Genomic DNA, 9502 nt, shown 5'->3' on the forward strand with positions numbered 1-9502 from the left:
AAGCTCACTTTCCCTCAGACACATGGGTGCACAGTCTCTGTTAGTAACTTTCAGCTACTTCTGTGGCTCAGCAATTGACCAGTAAGCATGCCATCCAACCCCCTTGTCCTTCAGTACGAATCCGCTGTAGTCCCAGTCCACGGTCTAGGCACAAACCCAACTGGCCAGCCCACAACTGGCTAGAAAAAGGACATTTCTAAAAAACTCAGTCATTTGATGCTTGTCTACAGATTCAGTGTTGATTTATAGGAAAACCTGCAGAAGTCTGAGCTGAGGTGTGAAGGTGTCTGATGATTATTATTTTAGTTTGTCTAAGCAAACACTTCTTGACAGATCATGCTATTCATTGAGGACATTATAAAATGCCATTTTCCCCACAGATTCAATGCTAAAGTCAGGTTATGTTTCCATGTTTCAATGCGAGAGAAATGTGCTGCAGTAGACAACATCAGATTAGTACAGCATAGGCTTATCAATTGAGATTCATATCTGAGGTTGAGATTTCACGAAATGTCATTTTTCAAGCTAGCCAAGGACCAAAAAAAGTCCATTAAAACACTCACTGTTTGTTTCATATTGAGGCACTAGGTTGTGTGTTTAAGTATCGTCTAATTATATTCACTATTTTTAGTGAAAATTGTTGAATTACTTTTCTGTGAAAATCCATTTGGGAAGTCCCCACAAGCTGTGAGCACCCCTGCCTGTGTGTCTGTCTTTGCTTGTGTGACTGTTTATGCTTCCTAAATATGTTCATACCTGTGCAAGTTCAGAAGGGAACTCCCATCATCTTACTGGTAAAGAGTCTAAATTTTGAGCTGGGGTTTATGCAGAGATGGTCACATGAGGGAGTTTCCTGTATCATGAACTTAGCAACATGGGAAGAATTTGACCATGGTCTTTGAAAAAGGCAGTCCTATTCCTCCTCCAGAAATGCACCGTGTCCCTTGAGCATCTACATTCCTTCTGCAGTGTTGGAAGGGCTCATGGCTGCGTTCCCTCTGCTGCACTTGTGCATGGCAGAATGAAACACCAGCCGGCTGCCATTGCTCTCGAATGCCTGCAGGGGGCTCTGCTTGGCTAGGCCAGCTGATTGATTGCGACCAGGTATTTCCCAAACAAGCTGCTTCTCAAAAACTGCTGCTAAAAAGAGGAGAAGGAGGGTGGCTGCCTGCCTGTCTGCTTGTCTGCCTAGCAAGGCTCTGCCAGCTGTGGCAAGTCGATTGCAACATGAAGCAGGGAAATCTGTACTACAGAGCGGATGACTCGTGCTCCAAGTTACTGTATCTGAGGTTAGGCACTAATTACACCAAGAAAACCTGTCCCGAGCTGGTATTCTTGCTTGATAATTGCCTACAGCAATAGTTATCCTGAATTTAATTTAGAAATTCAATGACAGACATCTTTCTCAGTCTCTTCAATGCCTTTAGGGGAGACAGCACTCATGTGTATCAGTCTACCAAAATATTGCATAAGAAAAGAGAAGGGAGCAGCAATCAATAGCAGAACTAGTAACAGACTGTCCATTTAGAACCAAATAACACCAGTATACCAGAAAATATTTTCCACTTAATCCCCCCAAATCTACAATTCATCCCCTATCTTATTTTTTCTTTACCTTCAGAAAAATCATAATTTTCCATGTTTGATTTTTTTCCTTGCTTGTGTAACTTGCGGTAATCCACACCTCTGCAAGGCTGCTTTTTAATACGTAGATAATCTGCACGCATACATTCCTCGTATTGGGAGCCTTGAGATCATTCACACTTTAGCCATCAGGGATGGTTCACATCAGTGACAGAAGAATGTGAACCAATTTCAATTCAAAATTTCAATTCATTTCTAAATATTGCACTATTAAGTGTTTCAATATTAGATGAAGCACATTTATCCTGAATAACACTGTAGATTCACTCCCAATCACACCAAAGTTATCTCAATATAGAACCCCACCCTGGGACTTCAATGAAGCAGTTAAGACAATCATACTTCCAGGTCTAGCCTCTCTGAGCATCTGGGGCCTGGTTTGCTCTAGATTCTATTGGCCATGTGCCTGTTGAGCCCCAGGGCCTTCTGGCCATGTGGCTGGTGAGCACCAGACTCTTCCGGCTAGCTGCAGGGCTGGCCTTGGTAGGCCGGTAGCTCGCTGACATCAGCTCTTGACTTCCACGGTGTAAATAAGCAATTGGCTTACTTGGTATCAGAAGACACCCTGTGGCAGGCTGGTGAGTGGATAGAGGCCCAGAGACAGTCTGAAGTTAAAAAAAATAACTATTTTATTATAAATAAACACAAAAATGAAAGTGCACAAGGGCAAAATAAATCTTCAAACACAAATAGAAAGACAACAAAATTTACAAAAAAATAAGGTTTCCAGGCTGGGCATTTCCTTCACTGGAATCAAACTTTCAAAAATACAAACAAACCACCAACCTGCTTCCTCAACTCCCTCCTCCCAGATGAGAAGCAGAGGCCTCCTTTTATGTCAGGTGGCTGGGCGCTGATTGATTGTTAATTAACCTAATCAACTAATCAACCCCAGCCACCTGACCATAATAAACCCAGGCAGGTAGGGGAAATTAACCCCATCCCTGCCAATTTAAAAAGGGCAGAGCTTTGCTCTGCCACACACCCCCTGACTTGTAGTTCTCCTGAGCTGTGTGGGGAATTGCTGCAGTAAGGGAGTGTAATTGAACATTCTAAATGGGGAGAACATAGGAGGTAAAACAATTGGGCACTTAAAATGCATCAGCTTTAATAAACTTATACTTTTTTCATACCACAGTGTAATTACAATTCATTCAAAAAACACAAGTTAATAATAGGGACCCAAAGGAAATATAAAGGATAATGCTTAACAGAAACCAAATAATTGAGAACACTAATGAAAGCAGTACCAGAAGCATGGGTGGTGTGTTTGTTGTCTGGGTGCAGTCCTTATAAAAAAAAAAAAAAATAGAGCAGGGATTAAATATACACAAATAGAACACATGCTGTATTAAGCACCTTCAATGCATGAACACATTTGTTTTAAAATACTGTATATTTTGAAAAACATTTTTTAAAACAAAAGGAGACGTAATGCTTTCTACAGGAAGCAAACCAGCTTTTTTTTAAAGGGCATGTGTTTGAAAATAGCTGCTACTATATATAGCACCTTCTATATTTAAACAATCACAAAGCCCTGCAAAGTGTTTTGTCACATGTGTCCTTATAATAGATCCATTTTCTATTGAAGAGGCCAGGGTGGGTGACAGACATGCAAGTTCAGTAGAGGTGAGGGGCTTTCATTGCATTAGGAACAGACTGCATAGCCAGGGGGACTGAAGGAAGGATGGCAACATGACAAAAGGGGTCAAGATCTAGTTACACCAAGAGAGGGCAAGGGATTTTTAAAGTTTTCCTAAACATTTAACCAGTGTTAAAAATATGAAAATCAAATGTAGATTGTAAGGTAATTTAGTTTGATTCTCAATGTAAATATTACATTTCCTTATACTGTAAACTGTGTGTAAGGGGATTTGTTGTCAAAAACATGCCAGCTTTAGTGTATATACAGTTGTATGTGTCTATGTCACTAATGACCAAAAGTTTTAATTGTTTTATCAGTGTTGGTTTTATTATCTATACTGTTTTAGTTGCACTAATTACTGTGTTCTTTACTCTGTGTTTTATTGCATCATTTATTGTATTTTTATACTGTGTGTTTTATTATTTTTATACCCAAAGGGAGACCCCAATAAGAGTTAAAGTTATATGTTGTCTGTACCCAAGGGAAATCCCAATAAGGGGCTTGGTCACAAGTGATTGGGGCATTGATTGTAGTAAGGTGCAAGTGATCAGCACCCCTTGATTAGTCCCCCCATATAACTGGAACAAAAAGAAATGAAAAAGGAAGACGGGTCATTTTTGGACAAGGAAGAAAGAAAGAAAGAAAAGAAAGAAGAAAGAAAGAAAGAAAGAAAGAAAGAAAGAAAGAAAGAAATGTGGTATAAGTGCTCTTATTGACATTTCTTTGTGAACAAAAAATTGTTTTCTGTTGATTTTGTTGTTTGCCTTGATAAAGAACAACTATTTTACCTATTTGCCTGTGTGGTTCTGTGGCAGGCTGGCGAGTGGATAGAGGCCCAGAGACAGTCTGCAGTTCAAAAAAATAACAATTTTATTATAAATAAACAAAAATAAAGTGCACAAGGGCAAAATAACAGATACTCAAACACAAATAAAGCAAAAACAAAACTCACAAAAATAAAGTTTCCAGGCTGGGCAATGCCTTCACTGGATTTAGAAAATTCAAAAACCACAAAACAAACACCAACCTGCTTCCTCAGCTCCCTCCTCCCAAATGAGAAGCTGAGGCCTCCTTTTATATCAGGTGGCTGGGCGCTGATTGATCTTTAATCAACCTAATCAACTAATCAACCCCAGCCACCTGAACATAATAAACCCAGGCAGGCAGGGGAAGTTAACCCCATCCCTGCCAATTTAAAAGGGCAGAGCTTTGCTCTGCCACACACCTCCCCCCATGTACAACGTACACCGGCCGCAATCGGCCACCGGCCCAACGGCCACCTCCCCCCCCCCCCCCCCCCCCCCCCAAGAGTCCAATTATGTCCCTTGGGTGGGCTGTTATGGTGGGTGGTGGTGGGCGGGGTTGATGTCGGAGCCCCCAAGCCTTCTTTGGTTGAGGGGGCCCCGAATGTCCAAGGTAGCATGGCGACGGCGGCCCGGCTCCCTCTGGTGGCGGAGGCGGCGACGGCGGCCCGGCTCCCTCTGGTGGCGGAGGCGGCGACGGCGGCCCGGCTCCCTCTGGTGGCGGAGGCGGCGACGGCGGCCCGGCTCCCTCTGGTGGCGGAGGCGGCGACGGCGGCCCGGCTCCCTCTGGTGGCGGAGGCGGCGACGGCGGCCCGGCTCCCTCTGGTGGCGGAGGCGGCGACGGCGGCCCGGCTCCCTCTGGTGGCGGAGGCGGCCCCTCCCTCTCGGGCTCTGAGAGCGGCGGCGGCTCCTCCCTCTCGGGCTCTGAGAGCGGCGGCGGTGGCTCCTCCCTCTCGGGCTCTGAGAGCGGCGGCGGCTCCTCCCCCTCTCGGGCTCTGAGAGCGGCGGCGGCTCCTCACCCCTCTCTGGCTCTGGGAACGACGGCGGATCCTCCTCCCTCTCTGGCTCTGGGAGCGACGGAGGCTCCTCACCCCTCTCTGGCTCTGGGAGCGACGGAGGCTCCTCACCCCTCTCTGGCTCTGGGAGCGACGGCGGCTCCTCACCCCTCTCTGGCTCTGGGAGCGACGGAGGCTCCTCCTCCCTCTCTGGCTCTGGGAGCGACGGCAGCTCCTCCTCCCTCTCTGGCTCTGGGAGCGACGGCAGATCCTCACCCCTCTCTGGCTCTGGGAGCGACGGCAGATCCTCCTCCCTCTCTGGCTCTGGGAGCGACGGCAGATCCTCCTCCCTCTCTGGCTCTGGGAGCGACGGCGGCTCCTCCTCCCTCTCTGGCTCTGGGAGCGACGGCGGCTCCTCCTCCCTCTCTGGCTCTGGGAGCGACGGCGGCTCCTCCTCCCTCTCTGGCTCTGGGAGCGACGGCGGCTCCTCCTCCCTCTCTGGCTCTGGGAGCGACGGCGGCTCCTCACCCCTCTCTGGCTCTGGGAGCGACGGCGGCTCCTCACCCCTCTCTGGCTCTGGGAGCGACGGCGGCTCCTCACCCCTCTCTGGCTCTGGGAGCGACGGCGGCTCCTCACCCCTCTCTGGCTCTGGGAGCGACGGCAGCTCCTCACCCCTCTCTGGCTCTGGGGACGACGGCAGCTCCTCGCCCCTCTCTGGCTCTGGGAGCGACGGCGGCTCCTCACCCCTCTCTGGCTCTGGGAGCGACGGCGGCTCCTCACCCCTCTCTGGCTCTGGGAGCGACGGCAGCTCCTCCTCCCTCTCTGGCTCTGGGAGCGACGGCAGCTCCTCACCCCTCTCTGGCTCTGGGAGCGACGGCAGCTCCTCACCCCTCTCTGGCTCTGGGAGCGACGGCAGCTCCTCACCCCTCTCTGGCTCTGGGAGCGACGGCAGCTCCTCACCCCTCTCTGGCTCTGGGGACGACGGCAGCTCCTCACCCCTCTCTGGCTCTGGGGAGCGACGGCAGCTCCTCACCCCTCTCTGGCTCTGGGGACGACGGCAGCTCCTCACCCCTCTCTGGCTCTGGGAGCGACGGCAGCTCCTCGCCCCTCTCTGGCTCCCGGGAAGGCGGCTCACCCCTCTCTGGCTCTCGGGAAGGCGGCTCACCCCTCTCTGGCTCCCGGGAAGGCGGCTCACCCCTCTCTGGCTCCCGGGAAGGCGGCTCACCCCTCTCTGGCTCCCGGGAAGGCGGCTCACCCCTCTTTATTGGAGTGACCGGTGGATCTCCCATGTCTACCGCCAGGTAATTAACCACCATGAGGGCAACCTCTGGGAAGGACGCTGGGTGGTGTTGTTCCTCCCACTGTTCCCACCTCTCCCCATCTCGACGCCACAGCGTGTTGATAACTATGGGGAGATCGTGGACGAGGTCTGCCTCAGGGTGCATCAACCAGTCCCAGATCTCCTGGGACGGTGGTGAAGGTGGTGGTGCTGGAGGTAGTGGGGTGGCCCCTGATGCCCGGGGTGAACACGGCACCTCTTCCTGGGCCTGGTTGTAGGGGCATCCTGCCCAGTTGTGGCCGTCCTCCTCACACCGGCCACACCAGTTTGCCGGTGGCACGTCTGGGCAGGACCGCCAACGATGGTCCTCCTTCCCGCACCAGGAACACCAGGGGAAGAGGCTGGCCGGGTCCTCCAGCGGTGGCTGCAGCAGCTTACATTTCTTCAGCTGCTGCTGCTTCTCCTGCCTTTGCCGCTGTCTGCTCTTCTTTCCCATTTTTTTTTTTTTTTTTTTTTTTTTTTCAAAAAAAAAAAAAATAATTATCCCAAAAATTCCACAAAAAAAAAAATACTGCTCTGAGCCTCTAGGTGGCGCTATCCCACTTCTGACACCAAATGTGGCAGGCTGGCGAGTGGATAGAGGCCCAGAGACAGTCTGCAGTTCAAAAAAATAACAATTTTATTATAAATAAACAAAAATAAAGTGCACAAGGGCAAAATAACAGATACTCAAACACAAATAAAGCAAAAACAAAACTCACAAAAATAAAGTTTCCAGGCTGGGCAATGCCTTCACTGGATTTAGAAAATTCAAAAACCACAAAACAAACACCAACCTGCTTCCTCAGCTCCCTCCTCCCAAATGAGAAGCTGAGGCCTCCTTTTATATCAGGTGGCTGGGCGCTGATTGATCGTTAATCAACCTAATCAACTAATCAACCCCAGCCACCTGAACATAATAAACCCAGGCAGGCAGGGGAAGTTAACTCCATCCCTGCCAATTTAAAAGGGCAGAGCTTTGCTCTGCCACAGGTTCCTGTTCACTCCTGGGGGGGGGGGGGGGGGGGGGGGGGGGGGGGGGGGGGGGGGCGGGGGGGGGGGGGGGGGGGGGGGGGGTTATTATAAAAAATATACTCATGTAAGTCACGCAAACATAACCCCTGACATACATTTTAAGGTGATTTATTTGTATTTTCAATATGTCCTTATCCATATGAACATCAATGTTGTAAACATGTGGTCTCCTGCACAATAATGTATTATGTAAAGTTTTTTTTTAGAATAACTAATTATTTTCCCTCACTGCAGCAACTTCCCCACAACAGCTCAAGAGAACTGTAGGTCTGTGACTGTCCTCCGATCACAAGCTAATCGACAAGATACCGGTTCTGTAGGACCAAGGCCACCCCTACAAGTGTCCACTCATTCTCACCAGTTGCCTGGCTAGTAGGGTCCACTGTAGTGTTGTGTGGTGACACAGTCCCTCACTATTTTCCATCCCCAATCTGTGGCAGTACTGGGGCCAATGCGATGCTCCCTTCAGATCCCCAGCCCTAATGGACAACTTAGCACACCCAGGAACCTGTGCTCCCCTAACTGTATGACTCAACTTGAACCTTACAGCATGCTACTTCCAGTAGGTTGTGGGCCCCTTGCAAACTTAAACTCTTGTGCCCTGATGTTATTAGTTAGCAGTGAAATAAGATGGGGGGAGGTAGCTCACCTCAAGCAAAGACCATTACAAAGCTGCAGTCCTGCTCACAGAATACTGAAGGAATATTCTACGAGGTGCCCTTTTCTGTCCCTGTTAGAAGTGCTTCATTGTCTAGGGACCACTAAGTGTCTCTTTCCTGTTATATTGTTTTGATTATTTACTGTAAAACAAGAACATTTCGTGACTAAGAAATGTTTGCTAATTTCACGTTTATTAAAAATGTGCAAAATGAATGTGCCATGAAATATATTATTTATACATGTGCCGTACATTAAAAGAAAAATTTATTGCAGCAAAAATGGACCTTGAAGGCAATTAGCGAAATTAAGTTGCCACAAAAAATCATTTTTTACAGTATTTCTTAGCAGTGCCTTACCCAGGGCGTCTTACAGTTGTAAAATAACAGTGTTGATAGTTAAGTCAGGGTTAGCTACAAGTGCAAGTGAAATACAAAATACTACTGACTGGATTAAGTGCAGGATTAAATACAGTAAAATAGGGAGCAGATACGTGCAAGTTCAAGTGCATTAAAGGCAGAGTGCTGTATTGTCCAGAAGGGAAGAGTTGAGTTTCACAGGTGTTGTCTAAAGAGGTGTGTCTTGAGGAGGCGCTGGAAGATGGTCAGGGACTGGGCAGTCCTGACATCTGTAAGAAAGTTGTTCCACCACTGTTGGGTGAGGGTGGAGAAGGAGCGGTAGCAGGCTTTGGAGGCAGGGGAGCTTAGAGGAGGTACAGCCATTCTTCTAGTGCAGGTGGAGTGGAGAGTTTGGGTGGAGGTGTCGGGAGAGATGAGGGTCTTTAGATAGCTGGGTGCAGACTGATCAAGTCATATATAGGCCAGTACAAGAGTCTTGAACTGGATGCGAGTGGTGATGGGGAGCCAGTGGAGTGTGCGGAACAGTGGAGAAGGGTAGGAGAAGTGAGGCAGAGAAAACACCAGGCGAGCAGCGGAGTTCTGGATGAGCTGGAGCAGATGGGTGGCAGAAGCAGGGAAGCCAGCCAGGTGGGAGTTGCAGTCATTGAGGCAGGAGAGTACCAGGGCCTGGATGAGGAGTTGATACAGGACTATTCACTTTAATATTTATGGTTATGTGTATGGTTATTAATAGGTAATAGTATTTCAGTCAGTTAGTATTTCCGTGCATAGCAAAGAAGTGCCAGTCTGTCCTATGTTACAGAGCAGATGCTTCAGTCTTTAACTAAGCAGTACAGTCTTTTAGGGAGCAGTTTAACCAGTGAGTAGACAGGGGTTGAAAGAAAGAGCATCCATGTCTGCAAAGCGTATGGGTTTTGTTGTTGATGTTGTTTATAGAGTGGGATGGTTAGGAAACTTCACCATGTTCCTTGCTCGTTATTTTATAGCATATTTATATTTTATAGTTATTTTATATTTATAGTTATATATATTTATAGTTGCGGTTG

The sequence above is a fragment of the Polyodon spathula genome, chromosome 19 (genome assembly GCF_017654505.1).
Source record: "Polyodon spathula isolate WHYD16114869_AA chromosome 19, ASM1765450v1, whole genome shotgun sequence".
Lineage (NCBI taxonomy): Eukaryota > Metazoa > Chordata > Actinopteri > Acipenseriformes > Polyodontidae > Polyodon > Polyodon spathula.